Below are 9,999 nucleotides of genomic sequence, written 5' to 3'. Positions count from 1 at the left end.
TTCACCAAGATAGACCACATATGCTGAGCCATACTTAGTATTTTCTGTCCTTTCTCTTTGACTCGTGTATGCTGTGCTCAAACTCTTTAAAATTACACACTGTAATTGTATACTTTAATGATTATACACTTTAATGCATCTCAATTGCATGTAAGTTATATTTCAATATATTCGTTAAAAGTTTATAATTAAACTGCCTTAGCTTGATTTAAGAAATCTTATATATAAAAGATTTCTCATATATATAATATATATTATATGTTATATATTATATAATATATTTATTATATGTTATATATAATATATATAACATATATTATATATATTATATAATATATATAACATATATTGTATTTTTTATATATATATATATATATATATATATATATTTTTTTTGAGATAGAGTCTTGCTCTGTCACCCAGGCTGGAATGCAGTGGCACAATCTCAGCTCACTGCAGGCTCTACCTCCTGGGTTCACACCATTCTCCTGCCTCAGCCTCCCGAGTAGCTGGGACTACAGGTGCCTGCCACCACGCCTGGCTAATGTTTTGTGTTTTTAATAGAGGCTGGGTTTCACCGTGTTGGCCAGGATGGTCTTGATCTCCTGACCTTGTGATTCGCCCGCCTCAGCTTCCCAATGTGCTGAGATTACAGGCGTGAGCCACTGCACCTGGCCTTTTTTATATTTTAAAAATATAATTTTATATATTATCAGGGCAAAAGAGAAAAACCGTATGATTACCTTGTCATACACAGTAAAAGCATTTGGGAAAATTGAAAACTTTTTTCATGATTTATAAAAACAAACCCCAGAAAACTCTCAGCATGATAAGAACAGAAGGCACCACTTCCAACTCCATTAAGGGCAGATTTCAAAACCCACAGGTAACATTATATTAAATGGCATGAGATTGAATGCTTTTCTATTAAATCAGAGAAAAAAGTAGAATAGCTGTTGTTACTCTTTCAATTTAGCATTCTACTAGAGATCTAAATCAGTGCAATAAAGTAAGAAAAATAAAAGTATCGAAAAGATTGAAAAGAAAGAATTGAAGCTGTCTGTATTCACAGATAATGACTGTGTATATTAACAATCCTAGAAATCTACAAAAATCTACCAGAACTAATTAGTGAGTTTGATAGTGTTGCAGAATATAAGCTTTCAATGTAAATGGTCTTTTGTATTTCTGTATATTAGCAATGAGCATTTGGAAAATGAAATGAAAATACAATTTCATTTAAGGTAACATCTAAATACATGTTGTGCTTATAAATAAATTCAACAGGCTGGGTGTGGTGGCTCCCACCTGCAATCTCTGCACTTTGGGAGGAGGAGGTGAGCAGATCATGAGGTCAGGAGATTGCGACTGTCATGCCTAACATGGTGAAACCCCATCTCTACTAAAAATACAAAAAATTAGCTGGGTATGGTGGCATGTGCCTGTAGTCCCAGCTACTTGGGAGACTGAGGCAGGAGGATCACTTGAACCTGGGAGGCAGAGGTTACAGTGAGCCGAGATTGCATCACTGCACTCCAGCCTGGGTAGCAGAGCAAGACTTTGTCTGAAAAAAAAAAAAAAAAAAAAAAAAAATCAACAAAATTATGTAAGGCCAATACACCAAAAACTACTAAAAATGGTTTGAGAAATTATGAAAGAACTAAATTAATGGGAAACTAAACCTTCTCATGGATCAGAAGAGTTGTTATGTTTAAAAAGTCAGTTCTTCATAAATTGATCTCCAGATCCAATGCAATTCTAATAAAAATTCTTTTTTTTGTTTTTTCTTTTTTTTTTTTGAGATGGAGTCTTGCTGTGTCTCCCAGACTGGAGTGCAGTGGCGTTATCTCGGCTCACTGCAAGCTTCACGCCATTCTCCTGCCTCAGCCTCCTGAGTAGCTGGGACTACAGGCGCCTGCCACCACGCCTGGCTAATTTTTTGTATTTTTAGTAGAGTCAGGGTTTCACCGTGTTAGCCAGGATGGTCTCGATCTCCTGACCTCGTGATCTACCCGCCTCGGCCTCCCAAAGTGTTGGGATTACAGGCGTGAGCCACCACAGCCGGCCTTTAATAAAAATTCTAACTGGCATTTTGGTAGAAATTTACAAGCTGATTCTACCATTTATATGGTAATGTCAATGATCAAGAATAATAAAATAGAAATATTATAAAAGAATAATGGTGAATGAATTCACTACCTATTTCCAGAATTACTCTATAGCTATGAGAATCAAGATCATGTATTTTGTTGGAAAAAAATAGAATATGTATCAGTGGAAGAGAAGAGAGAATCCAGAAATAGATACTCACATATATGTCTTTATTAATGATAAAGACATATTAATGATAAGAATGATAAGAATTAATAAGAATGATAAGAATCATTAATGATTCTTAGGACATCTATATATGTATATACACCCACCCCCCCACACAAACACATGTGTGTATGTGTATATATATGTATATATTTTCACCGTTTTGAAGGTTATCTATCATTATCTCCAAATAGGGAACATTAAGAGAACATAAAAAGAAGCTACAATATAGGAGATATCATATTTATCTCTAATAATGGGTTTTTTTAGAGTGTATGTATATATACACACACACACACATATATATATATTGCAGTCTGATAAGATAAACAGCACAATGAAACAATTTCTCAAAAGACTTGAATAGATGCTTCAGAAAAGAAGATACCATGAGTGGTCAATTAGCATAGGAAAAGATGCTCCACTGTTTAGTCACCAGGGAGATCAGTCATTACAACAATGAGTTATCGGTACATATCCATGAGAATGGCTAAAATTAAAAAGGCTGAAAATAGCACACGTTGATGAGGATATAAAGCACTTGGAAGTCTTATACTTGCAGGAATGAAAAATGGTATGACTCCTTTGAAAATCTAACAGTTTCTTAAAGGTTAAACATATACAAATCAGACGGACAGTCATTCCATTCCTAGGAATTTACACACGATGTCTGCACCGTGATCTGTGTGTGTGTTTCCAGACCAAACTGAGGGGCGGGCTGCTATTTCTCATGGCCCAGTAACGAGATGCAGATGAACTGGGGAGGAAGAGAATTTTTACTTCTGCAACTGGTTACAGGGAAGAAGCCTGGAAATTATCAGACCAACTCAAAATTACCAAGTTTTCCTGAGCTTATGTACCTTCTAAGCTATATGTGTATGTGGAAGTGTGCATTCATCTAAATACATAAGTGATTAACTTCTTTTAATCTATAACTAAGTCTGAGTCCTGAAGACCTTCCTCTGGAGCCTCAGTAAATTCACTTAATCTAAATGGGTCTAGGTGCTGGGGACCCTTATCTTGTCTCCTGCTAAATCAGAGGTTTGGGAAGTTCCTTCAGACCTTCAATAAACTCGTTTGTGGAGGCCTGTGGAGTTTCTTCAGACCCCCAATAAACTTGTTTAATACGAAATGATTCCTGTTAAGAATGCCTTCGTTATTTTTGTCATGCTCTAAAGCTCAGGAAAAGCCTAGGCAAAACTCTTGGTGGGCTTTTGTTACATTCCAGCCTTTATTTTTTATTTATTTATTTATTTATTTTGAGGCGGAGTCTTGCTCTGTGGCCCAGGCTGGAGTGCAGTGGCCGGATCTCAGCTCACTGCAAGCTCCGCCTCGGGATTTACGCCATTCTCCTACCTCAGCCTCCCCAGTAGCTGGGACTACAGGCGCCCGCCACCTCGCCCGGCTAGTTTTTTGTATTTTTTTTAGTAGAGACGGGGTTTCACCGGGTTAGCCAGGATGGTCTCAATCTCCCTCCCAAAGTGCTGGGATTATAGGCTTGAGCCACCGCGCCCGGCCACATTCCAGCCTTTATATAAGGGCACTGGCTTTTTTTTTTCCCCCTCTTAATGTTTAACTGAACCAGTCGGTCCTGAAACAGTTGCTGGGGAGGCCTGTGGTGGTGAGACCTGGCCTGCCACGTAGGGATGCTCATGATAGTTTCTTTGTAATAGCTCAAATGTGGAATGATAGAAATGTCCAATAACAAGTGAAAGTACAAACACACAAGGTATAGCCACACGAAGGAATACTACTCAGCAATTACAAGGCATTACTTGTTGATGTAAATACTCATATGGATGGATTTTAAAATTACGTTGATGCATGAAAGAAGGGAGACACAAAAGAACACAGGTATCATTTCATTTATAGAAAATGGTTAAAAATGCAAACAGACCTGAAGTGACAGCGGCTCCTTGGGGCCAAGGGTTGAAAGATGGATGAACTGCAAAGGGGTACAAGAAACTTTGGGGCATAGGGAAATATAGGGAAATTCCTCTATCTTGGTTGTGGCAGTAGTTCCATTGGTGTATACATTTGTAAACATGCATTGAATTACACATTTTAAAGTGGTGCAGTCTGTTGTACCTAAATTATACCTTTATGAAGTTGATTTCATCATCTTAATTTCTTCATTATCTTAATTTCTCCATACTAGCAATTAGCAACTAGAAAATGAAATTCAATAAAACATAATAGAGATTAATAGCCGGAATCATTACATGCTTAATACATGCAATGAAGCAGGTACAAGGCCTCTGAAAGCAATTGGTGAGAAAAATTAAAGAAAACTAAATAAATATGTATCATGTTCTTTGATTGGAAGACTCAATTTTGTTAGCATATTACATCAACACAATTCTGATTAATCTTTCTAGTAGGAGATTTTAGAGGCATTTAAAAGCTAATTTCAAAATGTATTTGAAAATCAAACAACCTGGAATAAGCAAGTCGGTCCTGAAGAAGCAATATGTTGGAGGACTTACTCTGCTAGATTTCAAACCTGATTTTAAAGCTACAGTAATTAAAAAATGGTAGTAATGGTGTAACTATTCATAAACATATCAAAGTCAAAGAATACAGATCAAACAATATGCTCACATATGTACAGTTATTTAATTTTTTTAGTAGAATCCTTTTTATTTATTAAAAAAACCCCTCAAAACAAAAAAGTTTTTCAACCACACACAGGAGGGGTATGGGTAGGGGAAGGTGTCTGTCCATCTATCCCTGGCCCCCATGTGGTTTTGGCAGCAATAAGGTGTGTGGGGTGATGGCCCCTGAAATTAAAATGGTGTATGTATGAGACGGAAAGGGGGGCAAAGCTGTGGAAAGCAGTGGAGGGGAAGGAAAAAAGGAGGTCAGTACTGAGAACACTGAAGGTGGGAGGCCATTTCATAACACTGCTTGTTGATGAAACTGCTGTGGACACCTTCTTTGCCCATCAGCAGGCCTAGTGTCTTGGCAGTCATCGTGACAATGACATTGAAGGTGGGGGCTCCACTGATGCTCTTCATATGAAGATCCACAGTCAATTCCCCATCCTGCAGCAGTGAGTCCAGGATCACAGTACATTTCTGGACCCCCAGTGTCAGCCCACTCATGAAAAAGCTTGACCAGTCTTTGCCGACCAGGACACCAACCTCAGCTGGCATGATGTTGACGGAGGTTTTCCCTTGGATGGCGGCCCAGATGGAGGGCGAGTCCTTGTTGCCCACAATGGCCGCATCCTAACAGGTCCTGTCTGCCACGAAGCTGGAGATAGAGGCATCCACCTGGCTGTTGGGTTGCTGCAGGGACTTCTCTGGTTGCTGCTGCTGCGGCCTCCTGGGCTGGCGGGCAGGGGAGGCGGAGAGCTCGGGGCAGGCGCTGCCCTCCTCACCATGGCTCTGCTAGCTGTGCAGCAACCCTCGCACCGCCACTTTAAAAAAAATATATATATATTTATTTATTTATTTATTTATTTTTATATACATATACACCAAAAAAAAAAAAAATATATATATATATATATATATATATCACTTTAAGTTCTAAGGTACATGTGCACAACGTGCAGGTTTGTTACATAGGTGTACGTGTGCCATGTTGGTTTGCTGCACCCATTAACTCATCATTTACATTAGGCATTTCCCCTAATTCTTTCCCTTCCCCACCCCGCACCCCAAGATAGGCCCCAGTGTGTGATGTTCCCCGCCCTGTGTCCAAGTGCTCTCATTGTTCAATTCCCACCCATGAGTGAGAACATGCTCGCACCGCCACTTCTAAATGTTTTAAAAACAAAGACACCAGTGCCCTTCACTGGGGAAATGAAAGACTTTTAAGTAAAACGGTTTTGAGTGAAATAATATTTGTTGTTTTCAAAAGTTAAATATTAACAACCACTCTCCATCATACATTGAAATTAACTTAAGATGTGAAAGTTAAAATTAGAAACCTTGTAAAGGAAAAATAGGAAATAGTTTCTTGAACTTGACATAGGAAAATATTTCTTAGACTAGATACTGTAGCACTCACCACAATAAGAAATCAAGCGAATTGCACTTCATTTTAAAAAACCTTCTGCTTATTATGTTGTTGTTTAACAACTTAAATGCTATGTGTAGACCAGGAATAATTATTTGCTATATAATATAGCAAAAAATATGTATCTATAAATGGATTCATTCAAAATATATAAAGAACTCCTATAGATTACAAAGAAAATGACAAACACCCCCCAGTATACCAATGAACATAAAAATGTGAGAAGATATTTTCCATAAGATATCTAAATGAACATTAGGCATGAGAAAACCAAAATAGGATATCACTGTACACCTGGTATAATTTAAAATACTGAAAATATTAAGTGTGTGGGAATGTAGAGCAACTGGAAATGGCCTGTATCTTTCATAGAAATGTAAATACAACTACTTTCCAAAGCTGTGTCCGTTTTCTACCCATTCACCAAGCAACTCCATCCCTAGCTATAGATACCCAGGAACATAAGTATCTTCACAGAAATAATTGTATGAGAATATTCATAGTTACTTATGCACAGCAGCCAATAAGCAAACCTGTCTCCCATCAGAAAAATGGATATCAAATTGTGTGATAATCATACAATCAATAGGATATTACTTGGCCAAAACAAAATGAAACAAGGGAAAAAAACAAATTAGTGGCATATATAACCTCCTGAGTAAGATAAGTCGAAACAAGAGAGCATACTAAATGATTCCTTTATTTTTTTATTTTTTTTATTTTTGAGACAGAGTCTCACTCTCTCCCCCAGGCTGGAGTGCAGTGGCACGATCTCAGCTCCGCCTCCTGGATTCAAGAAATTTTCCCTGCCTCAGTCTTCCAAGTAGCTGGGATTACAGGCATCTGCCACCATGCCTGACGAATTTTTGTATTTCCACTAGAGACAGGGTTTTGCCATGTTGGCCAGGCTGGTCTTGAACTCCTGACCTCAGGTGATCTGCCCGCCTCAGCCTCGCGAAGTCTTGGGATTACAGGTGTGAGCCACCAGGCCCAGCCAAAATGATTCCATTTTTATGAAGCAGATGAATAAGCAAAATTAATCTACGGTGGCTGCTATAGTTTAAATATTGGTCCCCTCGAAATCACATGTTTAAATGTCCCCAGTATTGGAGGTGGGAGCGGATCCCTCATGAATAGATTAATCCCCGCCCTGGGAGAAGGTAGTGAGTGAATTCTCACGCTCTTAGCTCCTGTAGGAGCTGGTTATTAAAAAGTGCCTCTCACCTTTCCTCAGTCTCTTTTGCTTCCTCTCTCAGCATATGATCTCTGCACACTCTGGTTCCTTTTCATCTTCTGCTGCAAGTGGAAGCAGCCTCAGGCCCTCATGAGGAGCAGATGCGGGTGCCATGCTTCTTGTGCAGCCTGCAGGACTATGAGCAAAATGCACCTCTTTTCTTTATAAATTACCCAGCCTCTGGTATTCCTTTCCAGCAACACAAAGGGACTAAGGCAGTGACAACATTCAGAATGTGTTCTTCATTTGGGGGATGTGTTGACTGGCAAGGACCACATCAGAACTTTGTGGCATGGGTGAAAATATTCTCTGTCTTTAACTGGGTGTTATTATACAATGTATAGTTATATTAAAATTTATTAAGCGGTACCTTTAGGTTTTTTGCAGTACACTCTATGCAAATTATACCTCAGCGAAGAACTGTTAGCAACAGCAAAGAGAGAAAACAAACACTCAAAAATGTGAAAATTGACAGAAAGTAGGTAACAAATATTTAGCATATAAATAAGAGGGATCCATTGAGAAGAAACCAAAAGCAATGGAATAGAACAAAGACAAAAAAGTATAATAAAAAAGAGTTTCAAATTTCAAAGTTTGAAATGATATTAGAGTGGCACACAGTTTCCTTGGGAAAATCAAGCGAGAACCACAAACTCTGAGACTAATTCCAGCAAAAATATGTAAATCAGTTTGATCTAATGGTCCAAGGTTAACTTTGAAGGCTAAAAGGAACTGGTTTCTAATTCTTATCCTCTCCTCACTAGTTTTGTGACTTAGGGAAATTTTGCAATCTTTCTGAGTTTGTTTTCTCATCAGGAGCAGGATAATACCTAAGTAACAGGAGAGTTCATAGATTTTTTTTTTTTTTTTTTTTTTTTGAGATGGAGTCTCGCTCTGTCACCCAGGCTGGAGTGCAGTGGCTCTATCTTGGCTCACTGCAAGCTCCACCTCCTGGGTTCACACCATTCTCCTGCCTCAGCCTCCCGAGTAGCTGGGACTATAGGCGCCCGCCACCACGCCCAGCTGATTTTTTGTATTTTTAGTAGAGATGGGGTTTCACCATGTTAGCCAGGATGGTCTCGATCTGACCTCATGATCCGCCTGCTTCGGCCTCCAAGTGTTGGGATTGCAGGCATGAGCCACCGTGTCTGGCCAGTTCATAGATTTAAATATGATTGCATGGCAGTGGACATGAACCATAATTGTTAAGAACATACTTACACTGAGTGCTCCTTTATCCACGTTAAAATGTAGACAAACAACAATTGACAAAGAATAGACAAACTGTTCTAACATAAATATTCTTCTTTTGTTTCTAGAAAGAAGTCACACATACAGTAAAAATAGAACCTAGTTCATTTTGAACAATCTTCCTCAAACCCTGAAACAGGTGTACTTTCTAATACGAGAGATGTCTTGAATGAGTCCAACCCCTGCAGTCCCCTCTGTCTGGAATAGACAGAGGAAGTTTGCTCCAGCCTTAGAACAGCATGGGCTGGCAAGCGTTCTCAGAGAGGCTCTCGACTTCAACTGTAAAGGCTCTGAGGAATATGTGCAACTGGGTCGGGTTAAGGCCAAGCTGAACCACACGACCAGGGCTCTCACCAGTGCCAAAGTCAGTGGAAGGATATCAGTCCCCAGAGCTCTGTTACAGGCCATGGATGCTCCATGGAGGAGTGGTGAGCATATGAATAACAATCAGGAGAAACATCGGTAATGGACAGGAGGCATAAATAAGCAATGTTCACCCTCCACTAAAACCCAGGAAATTCTCATTCAAAAAATGATGTCTTGAAGAAAACATAGGTATAAATCTTTGTGACTTTGGATTAGACATTTTTAAAGTAGGCACAAACAACTCAAAAATAGATATATAAATGGACTTCATTAAAATAAAAATCGTACATGCTTTAAAGGACACTGTCAAGGAAGTGAGAAGATAATCCACAGAATGGGAGAACTATTTCCAAATTATATATTTGACATGGGTCTAGTACCTAGAGTATACAAGGAATTCATATAACTGAGCAATAAATGACAAACAACCAAATTTGACAATGGGTAAAAAGCTGTGAGTAGAGGTTTCTCTAAAGCAAACACACAAATGGCCAAGAAGCACATGCAAAGATGTTCAGTGTTTTTCATCATTAGGAAAATGTAAATTTAAACCAAAATGAGAGACCACTTCACACCCACTAGTATGACTTAAGAAAAAAATAGGCCGGGTGTGGTGGCTCATGCCTGTAATCCCAGCACTTTGGGAGGCTGAGACGGGTGGATCACAAGGTCAGGAGATCAGGACCATCCTGGCTAACATGGTGAAACCCTGTCTCTACTAAAAATACAAAAAATTAGCCGGGTGCGGTGGTGGGTGCCTGTAGTCCCAGCTACACGGGAGGCTGAGGCAGGAGAATGGCGTG

General features: G+C 39.1%; 1 pseudogene; it reads right to left on the bottom strand.

Annotated features, from left to right (window-relative positions):
• Positions 1 to 3,621: 3,621 nt before the first annotated feature.
• On the bottom strand, positions 3,622 to 9,238 carry LOC103247256 (profilin-1 pseudogene; annotated as a pseudogene).
• Between the last annotated feature and the right edge of the window lie 761 nt (positions 9,239 to 9,999).

The sequence above is a fragment of the Chlorocebus sabaeus genome, chromosome 20, assembly GCF_047675955.1.
Source record: "Chlorocebus sabaeus isolate Y175 chromosome 20, mChlSab1.0.hap1, whole genome shotgun sequence".
Classification (NCBI taxonomy): Eukaryota; Metazoa; Chordata; class Mammalia; order Primates; family Cercopithecidae; genus Chlorocebus; species Chlorocebus sabaeus.
The sequence above is the reverse complement of the archived record's forward strand: the minus strand, read 5'-3'. Positions and strand labels throughout refer to the sequence as shown.